This window comes from Podarcis bocagei (assembly GCF_964188305.1).
Source record: "Podarcis bocagei genome assembly, chromosome: 6".
Taxonomy (NCBI): domain Eukaryota; kingdom Metazoa; phylum Chordata; class Lepidosauria; order Squamata; family Lacertidae; genus Podarcis; species Podarcis bocagei.
In genome coordinates this window covers 65,936,165-65,959,262 of record NC_138130.1, presented here as the reverse complement: position 1 = coordinate 65,959,262, position 23,098 = coordinate 65,936,165, and the positions used below count along the sequence as shown (strand labels likewise).

The window sequence follows — 23,098 nt, the reverse complement described above, 5'->3', positions numbered from 1 at the left end:
TTCCATTACTCTTTCATCCCACCCTCAAGGAACTCAGAAATAGGGCATATGATTCCTGCTGCCATTTTATCCTTACCACAGCCCTGTGGTTAGGCTGAGAAACAGTCACCCAGTGAGCATCATGACTTCGCCCAAGGTCACCCAGTGAACTTCATGGCTGAGTAGAGATTTGAACCCTGGTCTCCCAGGTCCTAGCCTGGCATTCTAACCATTGCACCACACCAGCTCATCTACCTAACATACCCTAAACGGACGGTTAACGGATATGAGCTTTAGCTCCAGTTTGCAACAAGTGCACTTCATGACCTTGAGCAACCTCCTTGGACGGCTGACTCCCTTTCCTTGGAACAATGCTGTGTTACCCTCGGGAGTGTGTGGTGTGTTTTTTTAAGTGTTACTATTGCACAATGGGCAGCATCAGGAGCCTCTGGCTCAGGTTTGACCTCCTCCCTGAAGTTCATTGGGCGGCTTTGTGGAAGTCACTCCACAAGGTTGCACAACAACCGTTCACCCACATCTCACAGGGTTGTTGTGAGGACACGGAAAGAAGGTCAGCCCTGTGGGATGTAGAACACGTTGTGCCCTGGCAGTGCGCTGGAGAAATGGGTGGATGCGAGGGACGCTGGGGAGAAAGTGAAATAATGAAACCCGGAATGGATTATGTAAAACACCCTGTTATTTATCTATTGTGTGTGTGTGGAGGGAGAAGGAGAGGGAGATCGATCTCATCTGACTGAGGTTGCAAGGCGAATTTCACCCACCCCCATGCCCAAAATACGATGCAAAAGAGTTTGATTCGCCTGCCTTCTCCCCGCCCCAGTTGTTCCTTCTTTGACCCCCCCCCCCGCCTTGCACCCGAAGAAGGCAAATGCTTTGCAATGTTGTGTGCACAGCTTCTCTCTCTCTCTCTGCCATTTTACTGGGACACAGCAGACAGCTCTTTCCCTGCCCCCAACTCAGCCTGGGCTTTTTTCCCTGTCTCTTAACTCCACCAGTACAGCAGTGAGCTGAGCTCTGCGTGTGTGTGTATGTGTGTGTAGAGGGAGGAGTGGGGGGGCTAAGCCAAACCCGCCTGCCTGTCACTGGAGTTTTAGTTTGCATTCTGAAGAAAGGAGGAGGGGGAGGGAGAAGGGAGGGAGAATGTCTTGTTTGTGGCTTGTCAGCAATTGCTTGAGACAAGCTTCCATGTGTGAAAGCTACTTGGCATGAATGCCTGGGCCGTACCAAGTCTCCCGACAGCGAGAGGGGGGAGGCCGAAGGAAAAACAGAGCCGCCCGGAGCAGACAATAGGCCCCTCAAGTGTTCCCCCCAAGTTGCTTTGATGTTGTCCTCGTGTCTTGGTACCAGGAGGCCGGGGGGCTTGCAAGGAAAGGGGCTCGGGTGTTGTTTTTGTTTTTTTGTTTCCTTTCACTTTCCACCCCCCCTTTTTTTCTTTTTTCGCCTTGGCGGAAAATGATTCTCCAGAAATTCTCCTCATAACACACAATTTAAAAAAGAGAAAAGAGAGGGAGAGAGGGAGAGGGGAAAAAAAAGAGACAGAGACAGAGAGAGAGAAAGAAAAACAGGTAAGAGAGAGGCTACATTCCCTTCCCCTTCTGTGTGGCACCACAAAACAGCAGCAACACGAGCCCGAGAGGAGCTTGTTTGCTCCCCAGCCTGGAGCGCTCCATGCTTGGCAAGGCGGAGGGGGACCACGCATTTCTGGAGCTGCCTCGCCGGGTTGGGGGCCAGTGAGTGGCAGGCGGCTGGTCGCCTCGCAGGCGCGCCGGGGAGAGCGAGCCCGGGAATGCGTGCTCCTCTCTCTCCCGCTCTCCCTATGCATGCATGTATTGGAGGTGGCTCCTGGTAGGCGCTGTTATTTGGTTGCAGTTGCGCTTCTCTTCTCTCCCTCCCCCCCCCCGCCGCTGCCGCCGCTTTCCGTCTCCTTCCTCGCTCCGCGAAGCCCAAGAGAAGGGGGGCGGCTGCCGCTGCTGGGCAAGCGGAGGGGGGCGCGCGCGGAGCAGCAGGCTCCTGGCTGGCGGCCTCGCAGCTCCAAGCTTCCCCACCTTTGCTCCTTCATTCACAGCTTCGGAGAGCGCAAGGGCTGCTGCCGCTGCTGCCGCTGGCCCGGCTAAAAGCAGCCTCCGCAGCCGCTTGCTTGGCGAGCAACAGCCCTCTTGGCTGGGGGCGGGGGGGGGCGCGCCTTTGCACAAGACCCAGCCCAGCTTTGGGGCTGCCGCCGCCACTACTGCTGAGCGAAAGATGCACCGAGGTTGCAGGGCTGAGACTGGAGTGGGGCAGGGAAGGAAGGGGCATCACGAAACTTTTCCCACTAGGGGTGGCGGCGGCGATCTCCGCCTCCTTGCCATGCGCCTCCGTCCCCCCCCCCGTAGTAAGAAAAGAAAAGATGCACACCCATCTAACGCACCCAAGGGAATTGTTTCACTGTGGCGTTAAAATTGTTCTCGATGGCCACAAGGGTTAATGAGAAGGTCAAACTTGGCGCGGTTTTTATATATTTGTCTTTTTAATCGCGTTTCAGAAAGCTTGAGCCCCTCCGATTTACAAAGAGGCGAAGGAAAGGAGCTCGGCCGTTTGCAAATGAACACAAAGCTTTTCTTTTAGGAAAATGTTTTAACTCGCCCCCCCCACCCCCACCTGTTGGCTCCTTGTCGTGTTCTGTTGTGTCTTTTTTGCAAGATTTACTGGGCGATTGATACAGAGAATGAGGTGGGAGGAGGAATCGGGTTTTTTCACCCGCCTCTCTAATTGTACATATGTTGTGTTCTTTTGCCCCCCCCCTTAAAAAAGCTGGATGCCAGGAAGAATGAGACCATGAATCTTTTGTCATTGTTATATCCAGAATCTTGGGTTGTTCTGAGTCTAGCGGACACGTCCAAATCTAGACGGTTTGCAATGAAGCTTGCGGGTTGTGTTTTTTTAGGGCAACATCTCTTATGGATTTGAGAGAGTAAACAACATTTTATGTAGAGAACGGTGCTATTTATCATTCAGCAAATAGCTGGCCGAGTGTGAGGGGCAACAATGTAAGGGGGCTGTGTGCTCAATGCTGCTGCTGCTTTTGGAGGGGATAACCTTAACTGCTGTTGAGGCAGTGCTCAAAAAGGGAGAGAAGAGCGGTTTCGCTATTGCTGCTCCTTAAAAATAATAACGTTGCTCTTCGTTCCTGTGGATTCCCATTATATTTAAAATATTGATGGGATTTTAACTGAAACTGGATTCTCTGAGGTCTCATAGCTTTTATCACACACCATAAGTCTGGAGTGCATTACTTTTGGACAAATAGCAAGAATCTAGAAATCTGTAGAAGTCTTGACTGGCACAAATACTCCCCCCTCCCCAATGTCCCCCAATGCAACTGGAACCATACAGCGGGTTGAGGAGGGTGAGGAAAAGAGGGAGAAAGAGGTTTAATGCTTTCCCAGCCCAGGCCTGTAGGAGATTACCATGTGCGTTAAAAGACTGAGCAGGATGGGAGAAAGGGGGAGGGAGACAAAATTGGCCTGAGACCCTCCTCAGTCTAGCAAGGAAAATGGAGGCTCTCTTCTGCCTCTGCAAAGTGCAAAGCATGAATTCTGTCTAGTGACTAGTCCCATCCCTCTACACACACACACACACACACACACACACACACTCCAGCACTTCTTCCACACCCAAACTTTATTTGGGTGAGATAGTATCTTTAATGTTAGGTGCAGCTCACAATGTACAATGCAGTTATAGGAGTAAATAGGAGGAAGGAAGATCAAAGTGTAGTAAGTCAGGATAAGAGAAGGAACCCAAGTTTTGAGACCATTGGGTGCGGGACAGGCTGAAGAGAGAAAAAGAGAGGAAGGGCATGGTTTTTTCTTAATGCAGGGCTGCTTTGCACATGACACTTTACCCAAACAGATATCGGGAGAAAGAGTGGTTACATCTATGCGCACCACTATAGGTGAAAATTCTACATGTGTTTTGTGTGTGTATGTGCGTGCTGCATATTCACATACTGGGAAAGTGTTATTGCGTATGTGCAGGTGTATGGGTGAAATTATGAGTGCGAAAATGTGTATAGTTGGATCGAGGTAGTATGAAGGGGGAGAGAAACAATGCAAATATGCAGATAAGGTGACAGGGCGACTCCAGAACTGAGGTTCAGAATAATCCATGAAAGCTCTTTCTGCAAGGTACATTTTGACATGAAAGAGGAGCTCTTGGTTGTTGTTGAAAATGAGAGGGATACAACTGAGCATTGCTGTTTGTTTGTGAAAAGGGAGGTAGATATATTTATAAAATTATGAGAATTCTGTAGATAGGCCTTGTAGGAAGGATTATAAGTGAGTGAGGATTGAAGTTTTAGTGAGGTTTTGGTGGAGAAGGAAGGATCTCTGTTGGTGATCTAGTGAAGAAGCAGAGATCCTGAAGCTCTAACTCTTATCTTAACAATGTGGTATTGCTCATTACATTTGTGTGTATTGTGCAGAATTGGGCATCTACCACTGGTCAATCTGTGCACTTTCTTATATTGATATTAAGACTAAATGTGTTGGTTTATTTCATACATGGTTATAAATGTTCACAGATGCATATCAGAATGAGCAGTTGCACAATACGGAAAATGCATGTGGCAAAGAGTTTCTGTCTACATAAAGCACGCTTCTTTCATGAGGAAAAACATATGTATGCCATAAATATATAATACCTGTATTAATGCCAGACGAGCTTATTTCCTTTCCATGTCTAATAGGCATTTACAGCAGCACAAAGGAGGCATAAAATTCTACCCTATTCTAATGGTTAATACAATAAATACAAATGCCGAATACTTTACAAAAATGTCAGATGTATTCCTTTACGAGGTGCAGAAATGTATCTTCTGTACCTCATAACAGAACATGAGATTAGAATGTTTCTGCTCTTCTTGTGTGTTACCATCTGAGTTTTGTGTGTTCCCTGGAATTGTTGTGTAAAACTTGAATGTGGTATAAGGTGCAGAATTTCATCATTTGATTTACTAGAAGTGTGCTGGTGACCAGTGGCATAGGAAGGGAGGTGTGGTGGGTGCGGGCCGACCCGGGTGTCATCACTGAGGGGGGGGTGACAAAATGGCAAAAATATGTGTTTTTAAATTAAGAAATTCCCATCGCAAAAGAAAGGTTTTTAAGTGCTTATGCTCACAATGTTAAGTAAATAAACCAGAAAATAACACTTACAACTGTAATTATCTTATTTTTCCTTTTTTAAAAAATAATTTCAATGGGGTGTGTGTGTGACAAGAGATTTTCTGTACCGGGTACCACCTGACCTTGCTACACCACTGCTGTTGACCTTCTGAAGTAATGCCCATAGCAAGGAGTTCATGGGGGGCGGCAAGGAGGAGAACCTGAATATGCAGGGGGTTGCAAGGAGCAGCATCTCAGAGGCTGGGGAGGGCAGTGGGCTCCGGTCAGGGATTGGAGGGTAGGGCTCTACCTCTTCATTTCTCTGTCACTATAGAAAAGGTGCCATGGTGATCTACAAGTGTCTGCCTTCCCCCATCAGATAGAAGAAGGCCACAAAGCAAGAAGATAGGACAGAGGCTAGTTACCCTTATAACCCTACTCTCTCTATAGACCATCCCCATAAGGACCACAAGTATGGGTTATTTTTAACACTACTCACTCACATTTTAAAAGAGGTGTGGCTTTTATGTGTGCAGTGATGGATGAGTGAATCTCTCACCTTGCATCTACTACAGCATAACTTCATTGTTTACATTTTTTGGGGGTCAGTGAGTTAAGTTTGCTTTAATTAAACTTCTGAGTTATGCTAAAATGCATAATTTTAATATATATTTTAAAAGATAATTGAAATATTTGCACAATAGTGTTTATATAGTTTTTAAAAAGGGTTTTAGGGTAAGTTTAGAAATTGATTTGAAAACCCATGCTGCTTTTCCAATCGGTACTGTTTTAACACTTTGGGGTTGGGGCTCCCCATCCTAATTCATTTAACACTTTTTAGCCTTCCTTTTAAAATGCCACCAAGGTTTTGCAAAAGCATCTTTTTTATTTTTAAGCATTTTATCATAAATTAAATAATTGATTTCTAAAATGCTGTGCTGGCAGTTATTGTCTCTTCCCCACCATTAACGTGGCTGAAACTTGCAAGTAGTGTAAACGGAACAGTGGGATGTATGGAGCGTTGCAACCCCTGAAGTGCAGAAAGTCAATTGCAGTTCGGCATGCGGATTACAGCAGAAAGGCAATGATTTGAGGAGTGCTAAGAGTTGCTAGACAGCCTAGATGCACCCCAGTTGTATAACTTCATTACATGGTAAACGTAAAGGACCCCTGGATGGTTAAGTCCAGTCAAAGGCAATTATCGGGTGCGGCGCTCATCTTGCTTCAGGCCAAGGGAGCTGGCGTTTGTCCACAGACAGCTTTCGCGGTCATGCTGCCAACATGACTAAACTGCTTGTGGTGCAACAGGACACTGTGATGGAAGCCAGAGCAAACGTAAACGTCGTTTATCTTCCCGCTACAGCGGTACCTATTTATTTACTTGCACTGGTATGCTTTCGAACTGCTAGGTTGGCAGAAACTGGGACAAAGCAACGGGAGTTCATGCCGTTGTGTGGATTCGAACTGCCAACCTTTTGATAGGCAAGCCCAAGAGGCTTGGTGGTTTAGATCACAGCGCCACCTGCATCCCTTTTATGACATACTCCACACAGGTGCTGGTCTTTCCTATTTCTGTCCCACTTGGAGACACCGTCTTCATCTTCCCATGTTCTTACTAAATACGCATGTCATCACATTGGGTCCAGAGTAACGTGTATTATGTTGCTCAGGGAGTGATTTCATTGTTGTGAGAGCCTCTGCTTCCAGCATTGCTTTATTTTTTACAGTTTTGTAGCATAGTTAAGCATGTCCAGTATGTGTTTTGTTTCATTGAAAAGCTTTTTGGCGTGAAAGACCTATCATACTGCTGTTGTTCTTTGCGCTTACTGCTTCGCATCAAGGATCCCCACCTGTTTGAATGCAGCCCATAATGCTGATACCTGCTCATGGCTGTTTGGTGCCCTATTTAATTCCAATCTAGTTCCTATTAGGTAAATCACAAAGCTCAACAACAGTGAAGCACTAATTGGCCCCTTGGTAGCAGACGGAGAATAAATGCTGCCAAGGAGCGTTAAGAGGAAAAGAAAAATGGGGTGACGGGCCCTCCAGCTCTGCAAGAAACACTGAGCAGCAAATCGGGGCTAGCAAGGTCAAAAACTGGCACTATATGAAAGGCGAGAGTTCATTTTTAGAAAGGACAACAGGTTGCTATTGCTGTCTCTTCTTACAAGTGGCAGACTTGGGACAAAGGGAAATACCCGTGCAGGTTTTTGTACCATTTTCCTCTTTGAGAGCTGTGTTGATCTAATTAGATATTTGTTTTTTAAATGCCAAAAAAATCCACTCATTTGCAAGCCTGACTCAAGGCCACAAACAAGTACTCCTTTTGTACCACTTATGCATTAAGGTGCAACCACCACCCTAGAAAGAAAGCGGAAGGGCATCTAGATGCGCCTGCCATTTGACGGCTTCTGCTCTATTGTCACTGGAAGGAAAGAGAGAGCGAGAGAGGCTAAACTGGGTATTTAATTTTCGTTAAGCTTGCATGAATCATACCGGTGGTCACTTGCCAAGTGGTTCTCAAGAACTCCTCCGGCAGGCCTCATTTTCCTAGGCAGGATATTGGGCAGGCTAGAGTTAATAGACAGCAAGGTTGTTGGTATTTGCTTTACTAGCTTTCTCCACCAACATAGTTCCTGTCTAGCAGACACTCAAGCCACAAACATGGTTACCCTGCTTAGAATATTCATAAGCCGCAAAACTTATCAAAAATGGATAGGCCACAAGTTCTCTTGCTTGTTTCCCATTGACTCTAGACATTCCTTGCTTATGAGCACTCATACGCATAAACATACACCCTGACCAGGGAAGGTGTTCATTTTTTTATTATAATTCTTTTGCTGCACACAGTGTGGCCAGATGTACATATGCATCTCAGCTAACACAAGTGTTCTTGTTTTCTGCTTCACCAGGCATGCTAGAGAGACAGTATGTTCTAGTAGTGCAGTGTTTCCCAACCACTGTTCCGCGGCACACTAGTGTGCCGCAAGATGTTGCCTGGTGTGCCGCGAGATGTTGCCTGGAGGGAGGCGGGTGAGTCGGGCGGCGAGAGGCGGGGCGGCGGCGGCGAGGAGAGGCCGCCCAGCGCGGGGCTCTCGCCGTCTGCTTGCCTGGCTGCCTGCGAGCTCGGCGGGCAGCGCCTCCGTCCGCAGCGCCCGCCTCGCGGCTCTCATTCCCTGCCAAAGCTCACCCAGCCAAGCCGCACTCTCCTTGCTGCCTCGCTTTGCTGCCTCCTCCCCCCCCACCCCCAAAGCTTGGAGGTTCCCCGGCAAGGGGGAGGGAAAAAAATTGAAACTTACACTTTCGTGCGTCCCTCCCGGCGTGACGCTGCGCGCTGACGTCACGGGGCTGTAATGGTGGTGTGCCTCGAGATTTTTTTCATCAAACAAGTGTGCCTTTGCCCAAAAAAGGTTGGGAAACACTGTAGTAGTGGACTGAGCAGAGAGGTCCTGGAAGCCACTATTTGAGATGTAGCCTGAGGCAAATCTGTCATCAAACCAGGATTAACTCTTTCCTTCTTTTTGTTCGACTTCTGTTACTTCAAGACGTAGACAAATCCTGTTATCCGAGTGATAAATATATTTGTCATGTGTGTTGTTTGTTTATGAAGCATTACTCAGTTGTCTAATGTTGCAGGGCTCTTAAATTTGTGGTCAGCAGCTATTGCTTCATGTACATCCACAGTATTTGCACATCATGCAAGGCAGAGGCATCTTCCTCTACAAGGCAGTCCCTCCAGAGTTATGGGGGCAAGGATGCTGGACAGCAAACATTTGCACAGACCACCACACATGTTGTACGTAGACACTGCAAATATGTTTTCTCAGTGCATTAACATAGATGTAAGGTTGAAGACAATGTATTATAAAAATAGAACTTGCAATGCATCCTTCAGGTGTGGGATGAGCTTGGTTTCTTCCTGACTTCACAACTGAAATGCCAAGTGTGCAAACTGGCAAATTGAATGCTGGTTCAGTTGATATTTTTGCTTCTCCCCCGTGCTTCAGGTGGGCCACTTGCCTTCCCCCCTTTTTTAGAACACTACATGTTCATGAGCTCATTCATTCACCACCAGAATTGGCAATTTCCTGCGGTGAGTGGGAACTGGTTTTGAACAGGTGACTCATAACTATAAGCTTTTACCAGTTTCTTGTGGCTTCCCACAGGTTGGGCACTGTGAGACCAGGACTAGATGTCTGTTTAGCCTGATCCACCAGGGCTCTTATTGTTCTTTCTTCCTGGTATTTACTGGGGAAATGAGAAATCATTAACAGACCAGGGAAAATGACAAACTCAAAAAATTAAGTATGGAAATTGCATAGTTCTCAAGCAGTCTGGTCTGCTTTGTTTAAAATTAACAACAACAGCACTTTACTAAGCCTGTGTACTATGTGTAAGCAGTTAACACTGGACAAAACCTACCCCTGCCCCCAATCTCACTGGTGCTGCCATGTAGCTCTCTTAGTTGTCAGCCTTAGAAGGAAAAGAGAGTTGTGGATGAATAGCTTCTGTGGCAAGGGATTTGTCTGCAGGCCAATGGACAAGAGAAGAAACCCAGATAGCTGATAGAACTGGTATGCATTTTTATTAGGGCTTCAACCCAATTTTAAGGAATAGTTTAAATTGATAGAAGTTGATTAGTTGATTGACCTGTTAATTAAATGTGCCTAAATTTCACAATAGTTGTAGCACTATGAAAGGCATTGACTAGCACAAAATATCATGCATGTAAGCGGACGAGGGCTTCCCCTTTTTTGCGAAACAAATTTGTGAAATGAATAAACCAAAAACCCCTCACAAGTAAATAAACCCACCCATTATACATACTCTCAATGTATGCTAAAACATCTGTAGCAGTTATTAAGCATCTCTGATGCAAACAAAACCAACTGAACTAATGTTTGATCAGGATCTGGTCAGCCCAGTGTAAAGCCAGAGGACTGTAGGAAATGGTTTCGGGTGGGTTTGCCATTCCTCTTCCCTGTATCACTACAGAACCAGTTCCCCGGCATGGTGTCAGAAGAGAGTGGCGCCCTGAGATCTATGGATGAAGGGTGGTATACAAATTTAACAAATAATAAATTAATGAATAATTAAGTTAATGAGAGTTCCATGCTCACTTTCATGGGCAAATTCTGGAGTTCCAATATGTTCATGCTGAGGTTGCCTACTCAATTTTTGGTATTAGTTCAGACCTTGATTAATCATTTGAAGAATAATTATGTGATGCAAAGTTTGGGGCTCATGGCAACATATGAAAGTGGCCCCTTGAGCACATGTACGCAGAAATGCTCCTTCAGAGTCTGTTAGCCATGCAACTTTTAAGGAGCACCAGAGTCATAGGGTTTGGTAGGGAACCAATGGCCCTGTTCACTAAAATAATAATAATAATAATAATAATAATAATAATAATAATAATAATAATAATAATAATAATAATAATTGCTTAGGCAACCAGTTCTGGTGTTATGGGCTCAGAAGTATGCACGCATTAAATGAATGAATTGAAGCCTCAGTAAGAGTTTTAACTAGCTAAAAGCCCTCAGTTACGTGACTGTTTAAAAAGTATATTCATAAAGGTCTTATGCACAATTTTACATGGGTACAGAACTCAGTGGAGACCAGTTTTGCTTCAGGCAGCGTGGCAGTTGTGTCTCTCTGGTACTTACCTATTGCATTTTTACACTGACTGTTCTTCAATGAACTTATGCATGGGGTTTTCTCATTTTACCCTCACAACAACCCTGCAGGGCAGGTAGGCAGAGTAAGATAGAGTGACTGTCCCAAAGGTCAGTTAGTGCCTGAACTTGCATTTCCCTAGTCTAAGTCCAACATTCCGGACATTGTAGCACACTGACTTTGAATTCAGCTAAAAAGGGGGGGGGGCAGATTGATTCCTAATATTGACTACCCTTTCTTTAATAGTCTAGCGTGGGATATTTGGAAGGGGAGCAGTTCAATAGTGATTGATCCCACACCCTTGTTTGTTGATACATGTTGGCTTGTTAAATGTTAATTTTCTGCACAGTTTTCCAAGTGAAGTCTTAATTGTTAGCATCTGAAAGATGAATACAGTAGGTGTTTTACAAAAGCGACTTAAACAAACGAGGGAGATGTGAAAGAGGCTTAGTAAAAAAGCAGCCACAATTGCAGTGCACAGAAGCAAAGTTTGGCAGTTTTTAATTGTTTTTTTAAGGAGGGAAGCCAGGACCTCAGAGGATAAGTAACAACTAAATCGCACCTGTGCATCCCTAAGGACAATCCATTAGCTCCCAAAGGACTCAACCTGCACAGGCACAGAAAGCATGTTTAATAGTGGAGTGCAGGAAGAAGCAGATGGTCAAAATGCAAATATGCTGTAGTGGGAGCTATAAGATAGAAATGATGTAAACTGTGGCGCAGCAGGTTAGCCTTTAAATCACACAACTGGGTTCTGGTTACAGCCAAATTACTTGCTTTGGCTTTACACACAAGTTCCACTGAGTTAGTGACACAACAATCCACGTGAAAAGATGGAAGAGGATTAGGTATATTACTGCCGAGTGGGTAATTTGTGTGCCTTATTCTTTGTGATATTAAGGCTGAAATCCTATTCATACTTGGAAGCAGACCCTGCTGAACAAGAGAATTTCACTTCCGGGTAAACATGCATAGAATCAGGTTCCACATTTGGAGTATAAACAGCTGAAGATTATTTTAGAAGTCTTGAAATTAACAGATAAGAAGACCTATCCCTGATGAGTTATCATTCTGCCACAAATTAAAGAGAACGGTGGAAAGTTCAGGCTCCTGATTTTCACAGATTATATCTCGTGAAAATTTAAATAAATATGGTGATGGGTTTTTTTTGGGGGGGGGCGAATATGAACCTTGTATTAATCATAGATTGTCACTAAACTGTGAAAGGCAGAACGGAGGCTGCAGTGGACCTTAAGCTTTTTCTAATGGAACCAATCTACGGGCAGATTTATAGGCTATATCGGAGAACACTTGTTCACAGATACATGTTTGCTGTAGCTCTCTCTCAGAGTGTGTGCCTCTTTCGTTGTTCATTCCTGGATATGCCACCCCTTTCTTTTCTTTTTTGCTGCTGCTGCTAACACAGCATTGCTACTAGGGCCAGTTGCACCATAGATTTCTGCTGTCTGGCTGAAGGCTGCTGATCTCATTTTGTATATGCCTCTTAGCAACACTCAGGTGGTAGCAACATTTAGTCTCTAAGGGCACATCTACACAAGGGGTTGACACATAGCAAAGAGTGTTATTGTTTTTGCAGTGTATTTGCTAACGTGCAGTAGACTGTCTCCAAACATTCAAATGCATGTTAGATAATGTGTTTCGTGAAACATGTTAACATCACACCCTTTAAGACACATTATTCCCCTGTGTAACCATCTTGTTAAAAATTGGCTTCACTAGTGCTAAATGCTGAGAAGTAAAGAACGATATTTAGCAAAAAAAAAACCCAAAACCCCACCTGTTCTGTGGTTACTATTTTTTTTTTCCAGAAAAGCATCTCAAGGGCGACACATCTTGCCTCCTTGTTCAGTTCCTCCTCCTTTTCAAACTTGTATTTATTGCCTCATTTTATTAAAATACTTGTATACTACTTTCCCAATTGTTCAAAGTAGTTTACAAACAAATAAGAAGAAATACAAATAAAAACAAGCCCAACAAAATCCAACAGTCAGGCTAAACAGCCACGGTAAGCTTCAGTCAAAAAGCAATTAAACACACACACACAGATACATACATACTGTACGTACACACATACATACATACATACATACCTTTCAGCCCCTATGGGGGGAAAACAAAGAAGTAGCAGTTTTAGCCAGTGCTAGCAGGGAAGACCCACAGCTTCAGAGACTTTAAAAGCCTCCATTCCAGCTTTTGATGGGGCAGATCCATACCATGCATATAAAGAACATCCAATGCAGCTGGCTTCCCCCAAAGTATCCTGTGAAATGTAGTTTCCCTTCCATTGAGCTACAATTCCCAGCACAAACTACATTTTTCAGGGTTCTTGGAAGGAAGCCATGTGCCTTAAAATGTGCACTGAATGTATGGTGTGGATTTGCACTTGGTGACCTGACAGTGGGAAGCCTCATCTAGCTGTTGAAACCACCTGTGTTCCCAGTGTATGGCCTGAAGACACATGAAGCCACTGCCTTGCTGAATTGAAGCCTAAGCGGCTATGAGCTGGGATAGTGTCTGGATGAGACACCACTTGGGAGGCACTTGTAGGCCGCCTTGGGGTCCACGATGGCAGAAAGGTGGGATATAAATGTAACACCATAAATTATCCCTAATGATTATTTATTTTCAGTAGTATTATTTGTCACTTACTAAAAAAAAAAATCTGTCTAAGAGAGACAATTATTATTATTTAACCTCATTTTGGGTGCATTCCGACATGGGATATATTCTGTTACTTTTCCTGATTATAATGCTAGTGCTTCTGTCCTGTTTTCTAGCATTCCTTTCACACTGCAGTACCTGTTGCATTATGGAACGGTGGCTTTTTTCACTGGTATACTGGCATGTTGCATTAAAGTTCATTCACACAGTGTGGCACAATGAATGTCGTTCCCTGGTGAGTCAACCATAAAAACAGCAGGAAACAACTGTATGCCAGTATCCCACCCCAAATTTCATCACTTTACTCCCACGATTTTCTGGTTTAATGGTGTTGCAAGCAGATTATTTCTGGAACCAATTAACATGGAAATGAGCACTAAACTTCCACTGTATTCCACTAGGTTTCCAGACGTGGCGTTTATGTTGTGTGAAAGCTCAAATATAATACGGAAATTAGGGAAATGCTGGGGAAACAGAACAAAACCCTGTGTGAATGCAACCTCATTGGAGCCACTATCATATCTAAAAAGAGAAGCCTTGGAAAGTGCTGTTTTTAAATCCTGTATGTGGGTTCACTTAGTCTTGATGGAAATACACTCTGTACACATTCAGAGCTACTTCTTCTGCAGTAGTAACTCATATTCTTCCAGACTCTGCTGAAAACAGGTTATAGGGCTAAACTCTGGCAACCCTGCCACAAATTAAGTTCCCTAAGAGGACAGCAAAGTGTCTTGACTTCACCCTCACTGTTTCTTATTGATCCTTTTTTCATTCAGTAACATAAATTGACCACCATTGCCTTAAGCTGACATCTTTTTCTCTGCTGTATCATTGGGAACTGAAGCCACAGGTCTTTTGACACCTAGGTGAGTTCCTTCTCAAGACATTTTGCTGCCTTGAGTGGGTCCATCACAGTGTCCACCAAGGGCACCCCAGAATCGCCACAAGTGCTGCAGAGAATCTTTGGGCTCATCTCCCAGCTTGCATTCTGCATTGTGGACACCCCTCAAAATATTTCTTCCTTAAGTGACCACTGTTCTCAGGCTGGCCTTATGTGTATCAATCCGCTTCATTAAAGTTTTCCAAGGTGTTGTGAACAACACTCTTGGGAATGCATTTTTGACATTCCTAAGGCTGGGAAGTTCTACAGAAACCCCTGGGGTGGTGGCGGTAAATCAACCCATGATGACCTCATCACATAACTCCCAGGTAAAATTGCCATAAGAACAGACCCTCTAATTTGCAAAGTGCCTTATAATTCCCACTGTGCTCACAACTTCTCATTCACTATTGTCTCCAGTTTACACATGGGAGGATGCTGAAAGACCTAAGAACACACAATGAGTTTGTTGCAAAGGTAGGATGGCTTGATCCAGTTCACAGTCTAATTATATCTGTCCGCCCACATTGTCTCTCGTAACAGCAGCCATTGTTTCTTCCAATTAACATAAGGCCTAGTAAGATACAATATCCTCCATTTGAAATGTATGGGTTTTTTTTGGTTTTTTTTAAAAAAGAGAGAATAATCTGAGTCAGAACCTGTAAAATCTTGCTATGTAAATGTAGAAATCGTGACTACTGGGGGAAAACCCAAGCAGCTGGAAGAAAAAGCAAGTTTATGTGGGTGCCTTTTAAAGCAGCTATATATATCTCTGGGTCCTTCACTATTTTTGGTATTATGATTTCAGCTGCAATCTTGAGGGCTAGAAAGGTATCTTTATATACATCTGTATCTATATCATCTATATCTATTCAGGATTTTGGTTCAGTCTTCTGACTGCACCAAAGGGTCTGTTTCTCACTCCTATTGCATGATCACATGGCATTGCGTGCATTCCTGAGCACATTGGATGGGAGACTATGTACAACAAGCTTCCCTTGTGTTTTGCCTGATGCTGCTTCCCCTCCCAACGCTTTGTGTTCCCCTCCCTACCCTTAGCTTTATTCTGCTGCCATCCATGGGGATCATAACTTAAGCTTCTTATGGAAGATTTCTTGTTTATTTCAGTGTTCCACCTGCACATTTACCCACACGTTTAGTTGCATGCTACAATATCAAGCTGTCTCAAGGCATGGAAATATTTTTATAATCCCTGACAGCCATGATAAACATGCCTCCTTGGGAATAAACAAACAAAACACACACCTTGCTATTGACAGCAGTTTATGGCAGCCAGACCTTCGTCACTCATGTGCAGGGAACATCTAGGCTATCCTTTGCTCGTGAGGTGAAACACCGTTGGTGTAGGTGAAGCCGCCGTAAGATTTCACCTAATTCCTGTGGTTTGATGCACTGAGCGATTACTGGGGGAGCTGTGCGCATGTTGCCAATCTGTCTCTTTCAAAGGAAAATTTATTCAGATGTGTTGCCTACGGTCAGTCAGATTTTGAAGGAAGAAATCCGCTAAATATTTCTTAAGGATTTGTGCTCTTTGTCCTGGTGCATTTTGATTGGGGAGGGGAGGGGGAGTGTGGATTGGCGATTATTTCAGAAATGAAAGATACGGGGACTCAGTGCTACTCTGACATTAAATGCAATTAAATGACATTAAATGCAATGAGCAGAAGGAAGATTCTGAAAGCCCCTGACTTCCAGAGATTATGATGCTTTTGAAAATCCTGAATGGAATGCAAATGTACTTATAGATGAACGTAGCATTGAGCACAAACCCTGGAGTATCAGTCCTGAAGCTGATTAGACCACAGCAATGGCTCTCAGTTTGTTCTCAGTGGGGACAGTTAAAGGAGGGAGAAAAGTCAAACCTCTTTTTGGGGTGGGGGGGGGGTCTGTCATGCTGGCCACATGACCCGGAAGCTGTACGCTGGCTCCCTCGGCCAATAAAGCGAGATGAGCGCCACAACCCTAGTCATCCGCAACTGGACCTAATGGTCAGGGGTCCCTTTACCTTTACCTATATATATATGGCTTAGTGGCTTATAATTGTTATTATGATCTTCTATAATGTGCACATTTTAACAGGAGACAAAGAAAGATCCACCACTTTTAAATGATATAAATATGTTCTGTAAATGGCACCAGATATGCGTACATTGGCTATGAAAGCCCATTGGTTTTAATGGGCAAACGTCTTCCCTGGCTTTGACTTAAATGAGCTATTCTTCCCCAACCCTCCTCCCACCACTGATTGCAAAGGAATTAGGACAGGCATAGGCAAACTCCAGCCCTCTAGGTGTTTGGGACTACAATTCCCCATCATCCCTAACCACTGGTCCTGTTAGCTTGGGATGATGGGAACCGTAGTCCCAAACATCTGGAGGGTCGGAGCTTGCCTATGCCTGAATTAGGATATTATCTAGCCCCTCCTCCATTTCCCATGTGTTGTTGTTGTTTAAATTTGTATACTGCCCTATACCTGCAGGTCTCAGGGCAGTTACAAAATTAAAATCACAATATAAAAGCACAAAATACATAATAAAAATCAATTCAAAAACAATCCAGTACCCTCCCCAACCCCAAAACACCATTTTAAAATTAAGTCTCCCAAGATTCTACATAGCCACAGCAGGCCTCAGGTTTGTGACTTAAGACACTTACATAGCAAACTTCTTGGAGAACAGGTTATAAACTTGCAGAGAGAAACAAGAGCATATTTCTCTGGTAAATGTCTATGCCTGGTGATCAGAAGTAAGCTCTATCGTGTTCAGTGGGGCTTGCTCCCAGTTAAGTGTGCAAATGATTACAGCCTTAAGAGGTATTTCTAAAGATGCAGAATTGTTTCTGGAGCTCTTGGGATCACTTTACACATTAAGTGGTGATTCAGTTGTTGATGATCTGTGGCTTCCCACCATTTCCTGCTAGGTGTTCATGTATAATATACATGGTCCTATTAATCCATTATATGTTATGTGTACATGTAAAATGTTTTATAAATTTAGTTAAATAAGCAAACAAATATTATATCTCTTCCGATTGATATTTTAGCTCAGGAGCACCAACACTTTAGAACTTCTTGCATGTTGATAACAAGGAAGTGCCTTTGGAAGTGGAACAGAATCCGTTTTGGAAGTCTGTTCGATTTCCAAAACCTTCGAAAACCAAATCGTGGCCTCTGATTGGCTGCAGGAAGCCGCAGAAGCCCTGTCAGATGTTTGGGTTCCAAAAGAACATTCACAAACTGGAACAATCACTTCTGGGTTTGTGATGTTCGGAAGCCGAAATGTCCAAGTTCCAGGGCGTTCGGGATCCAAGGTACGAATGTATTCTTTTAAGTGCCTGCTAAAAATGTTTCTGTTCTGGTAAGACTATTTGGGCATGTAGAAGCTAACATGCATTTTAGTCTGTTTTTAGCTTTTTGGTTTGATTTTAATTACGTTTTGATTTTTTTTAAAAAAAACCAACAACCTGTTTTATCATTGTTTTTTAGAGGTTCTCTTTACAAAAAGGCAGTATATAATTTTTGTTAAATAGATAAAATTAAAAACAACCACCACGGGTGAAGTGGCCCTTGCAATAATTTCATTATCCTTATTTTAAAAATGAATAAATTATTGCCTTGAAACTTAGAGCAACCTGGGGAGTTCAGATGAAAAACAGCTTTTCCATTAAGATTTTGCCCTAGAAGACTTCAACTCAAGTTCTACTTCAGCTGTGGACTCTCTGAAAGACCCTGGGCAAATCACGATCTTTGACTCAATTCCTTATCTTGAAAGTGGGAATAAGAATTTCCATTTATTTTGGGGTGTTGGGGGTTGTTGTGAAGGGAAATGACACACAGAGAATGCACTTATATTACAGCTGTAAGAGCAATTACAAGTCATTAATAATAGAAATGAGAAGATTTGATTTCTCTCAAACTGTCACACTGAGCAAGTTGTGCAAGCTCTCTTTTTCCTCCCTCTGTTGGATGGGGCAGGGGGTTAGCCTGGGATTTGTCCCAATAGATTTACCTGATTCCCCAAGAGGCTATGGGATCAGCAATCCAAGACATGCATTTCAGGGTTCCTTGAAGTGTCGCAGAGGATGCTGGTGATCAAATTGCAGAATGATCATATGATCCCAGAGTTGCATCCCAGCATCTTCTGTGACACTGCATGAATTCCTGAAATGTACTCCTCAAATTGCACATCACTCCCCATCAGCACCCTTAAAAATATTGCTTCCCTGAAGTACTGTTTGTGAAATCAGGCCAGCCTAGGGGACTTAATAATACATCTTTTCATAAGGATGACAGGTTGCAATTCCTGGTGTAATGGAACGGTTGTGTACATTGTGGCTCTCTTCCTGGAAGAGAACTTTGTTTTTCCTCCGCCTCTTTTCCTTGCTGTTGAGATCCTTATCTTTGTTTCTGCCTTTTGTGTGTTTCCCTTCCTCGTGTACCTCCCTCCCTTCTGTTTGTGTCATTTTCCATTTTCTCTCTTTGCATGTCTCCATTCTTCTGTGTGTGACAGTTTTCTCATCTGTCCTCCCTCTGGCATCCCTTTTCACTCCCTCTCCCCACACTGCAAGCTTGCCATAATTTCCATCTTTTCCCTTCTGCTACTTTTCCTTTTCTTCTTTCTTTCTTTTGCTTATTATGCCCCACTCCTTCCAACCCTTCTCTTCTTGTACCAAATAGAAGATGTCAAATACAGTGGTACCTCGGGTTACAGACGCTTCAGGTTACAGACTCCGCTAACCCAGAAATAGTACCTTGGGTTAAGAACTTTGCTTCAGGATGAGAACAGAAATTGCGCAGTGGCGGCGCAGCAGGAGGCCCCACTAGCTAAAGTGGTGCCTCAGGTTAAGAACACTTTAAGGTTAAGAACAGACCTCCAGAACGAATTAAGTTCTTAACCCAAAGTACCACTGTAATTCAGCTCTGCAAGCAACCTGCTTAAGCTGGTCCAAGGCCAAGAGTGACTGTGTACCTTGGAGAATCAGTAGTCTCAGACCACCAGAATTTCTCCCACATTGGATGAAATAGTAGCACTACAAGAACATCCTTGTGAATTGTGCCCAGTGCAATGCTTTCGCCGTTGTACAAAGCATGCTTGTAGCTCAGGCTGATCATGATTGCTACGCTCCCTCTTCATCATGCTTGCTCTCTGTAAGATAACTGAAGAAAAAGCAGATAATTGCTGGAGTTTCAGAAGATGCTCTGTGTACAAAGCTGCTTTATACCATTGCTATCAGACATGAATCAGACTCAGAGAGGAAGAAAGAGGAAGTTGGTATGAGCCCTGACTTGTGTTCATGGAAGGGCAGTTTGAAATATATACACGACAGCAGCGGTTGCCTCAATCAAGGTTGAACTCAGAGAAGTGACTGCAGTCTTCGTGATTCTTGCCATTGCAAGCTTGATTCACAGCTCTAGGTCAGCTCTTGAAAGATCACCAGAGCTTGACTTTTCGACAGAACCATAATGAGTCATTTCTCCAGAAAGAATTGGGATATGTCTTCAGAGGTCCTTCTCCTTATTCTTGCTTGAGAGAAATCTGACAGAGTATCTAAGAGGGACAATCCCAGGCTACCATCTTACCCTTCCTTGTGAAATCAAAGGAGCCCATGCTGGTTTTCCTAATGACCCCTTGTGCCATGCTGATGGACAAAGGAATCATTTTAAGAAAAATAAGTAGCACTAAGTAAGTAGTGATGAACTCGGAAAGGAAGTGAATCTAAACTATTGTTAAAAGTGCTTGCTTTGGTTGGATCTTTCTTGAACACGTAGGACCAAAGGAGAATGAAGGAAGCTTTTGTGCTGCCAGCTAGAAATGTATTTGATGTGCAGGTATCAGAGTGGATAAAAATCAATTATTTTTTAAAAATAATTTTAAAAATCGGATTTTTTTATTTAAATCAGATTTCTTTTATTTAAATCAGATTTTTAAAATAAAATGCTTTTGGAGGAATTTCCCCCCCTAAAGATAGTTTTCTATTTAAGTTACATTATAGTCCAAAGGCTATTCATCAGGAAATAAGGATTTGTTGTAAGTTTTGCATGTGTGCTAAAACTCAGTCTAAGTTGTTGTTTTTAAAAAACCAACAACACGTTTAACCACATCAGTTAACAAACATGGATACATATGCTATAATGTTATTGCTTTAGTTAAATAAATTGTTTAAATTGTTACTAAGGAAATGATTATTTTTCTCCTTCCAATAAAGTACAGCAGAAAAGTTGTCCAAATATAAACAGTTAACTTATTAAACCTTACAATAATTTCATAATTAACTGTCTATGTATTTCTAATAGTATAACCAAATCAGTAATTTTTGATATAACTGTAAAAACTACTCTGAAAAATTTATTATTCCAAAAATGAAACCTTCCTCTGGTTGTAAATATTAAGATTATGCCTGCCAGAATGAGTCTTTCTGGGGGGGAAAAAGATTTAAATCAGGTGTTACTGACTAGTGATTTAAATTGTGATTTAAATCAATTTGATTTAAATCAAATCCACCCTGGCAGGTATCACAGTATTTGGACATGAAGTGTTCTTCAAGGGTTGGGGACTTGAGAAGTTGTAAGCCTTTCTCCTAAACAGTAAGAATTGTTGTTGAGCATCATATATTTCCAAGAAATGGCCATTAATATAAAGCAAAGTTTGGCCTCAGCCTAGAACAAGATTGCTTCCAGACGATCTGTTGATCAGACATTCATCCTGATTTATTGGTGGGACGATTAGACAATGCTAGTTATTCATTGAGAATTCTGATTTGTTTTCAGGGAGTTTAGATGATGCTTCATCAAACAAATGTTGGGTTTTTCCAGTGTATTTTCCTGCCCCTTACCTTATTGCCAAAAATCTGATTTTGTGGGCAAAGTGGGTTTGTTCCAGAAGTGTTCTAAATCAACTTTTCCTAGCACAACTTGAATTTGCTGGTATGTGATTGAATCCCACCTTAAAAGAGTGGCAGCCCAGTAGCACCAAAACAGGAGGACAAGCACACAATCTTGCTGTATAAACACAGGCAGGGATACAAGTTTGTGGTTTTAAGATAAGGAGGTCCGTAGTTGGCTGAGTCTAGTAAAACTAAAAACATTTCGTTTCTGGTTTGATTTCTACTGATCATACACATGGCCAAAAGCCTCCCGGTAGCAGAATGAGTTTTATGCAGGCTTCCGGAAAAGTTTATTTATGGGCAAGAAGCTATAGCTGTTGAATACAGCATTTTAAAATTTAGGAGAAATGTAAAATGATTTGCTGACGAAAGGAAGTCCTTATCCACAGACCTTGGTGAAATCTATTGTCTGTGGCCTTGAGATGTGAATGAGGGGAATTGCCAATCACCATGTTTTTTTATGTGTTGACATCACTGGAATGCTACTGAGAACTCCATTTTGGGCAACATTGGTCAGGACAAGATTATACAAAATCATCTATGATGCAGAACATTCCACAGACTCTAAGAGAGATTTATGTAAAAGATGAATGACTTCCTTTCTGCAGTTGGGTCCCTATTAACTCGTTCAGAATGAGCCAATGTTAAGAGTTGGGAGATACCTTTTAAAAAGTATGTCATGCGAGAAAAGCTACTACTGTAAGCGGATTTCAGAACCAAATACCCTGGTGCCTTGTTTTCCTCTGGTACAGTTCCTGGATGGTGTCTTCTAGGTTCTCCCAGGCTTTTACTTGTCTCATCACAGTGCTTAAAAACCGGCTGGTAAACAAAGCAAATAATAGAATAATAGACTTGTAGAGTTGGAAGGGACCATGAGGGATTATCTAATCCAACCCCCTGCAATTCAGGTATCTTTTGCCCAATGTGGGGCTCAAACTCACAACAGATTGAGTCTCATGCTGTACTGATGGAGCCATCTGAGCAAGGAATAATGCCCTATGCAAGAGTTAGCTAGAGTATTGGGGAGGCCTCAAAAGCTAATGTAGTGTGGAATCACTGGAGCAAGTGTCTGGAGCCTTTGGCCCTCCTGATGTTGCTGAACTACAACTCCCATCATCCGTGCTTGCTTGAGTTGTAGTTTAGCAGCATCTGGTGGCCGAAGGCTCTCCGCAACTGAAATAGGGATTAAAAGCAAGTCTTGACTACAGCTTGTGGCTACCAAGGCAGGAGCTTGACCGCAAAGTCTGAGTTTAGATGACACACTAAGCCAAACCTTGGCTTTTAAGTGCTCTGCAAATTAAAGCCATTTTGGTTTTATGATGGGTTGCAGAGCAGTTTAAAATTAAATCATTGCGCTTTTTAATATGTGCAAGCCTTGAAATTTCTGCCCACCTAAAATTGGTGGTTGAGTTTCTAGCACGTGGAAGCACAATTTCTTCTGAAGAATAAATCAGGTTCTTTTGGGACTAAGTGAAGGGAATTATGGAGGGAAATAACTGCTTTTCGGAAGCAATGTCCCATATAAAAAGCAAAAGGTTGAAAAGTCCAAGAATCACCCTTGTTTTTCTTGTGGACTCCTGGAAGTCATATTTGTGGGTATAAATGAGATCATTTGGCCTAATTAGTTCCAAGCTTAATTAGCAGCAATTATCCCAACATGGGAGTAATACCCAAGTAGGAAGTACTGAGTCCTCGATTAGATAGATCTCTAATTGGTGTTACAATATTGTAATTAAAGCCAGCTTATACGCCTCTGCCTCCGCAAGCGATTTGTTTTATGTCTGATTAAACAGGGAGTCCAGCAGCCTCAAGG

The 23,098-nt window shown here is 43.1% G+C and overlaps 1 protein-coding gene across 1 annotated transcript in view; it reads left to right on the top strand.

Moving 5' to 3' along the window:
• Nucleotides 1–1,435: 1,435 nt before the first annotated feature.
• The window catches only part of BCL9 (BCL9 transcription coactivator), a 97,331-nt gene continuing 75,668 nt past the window's right edge, over nucleotides 1,436–23,098 (top strand). The window contains exon 1 of the mRNA XM_081199607.1: nucleotides 1,436–1,565. The gene's annotated coding sequence lies outside the window, so the exon portion shown is untranslated. The remainder of the gene's footprint in view (nucleotides 1,566–23,098) is intronic.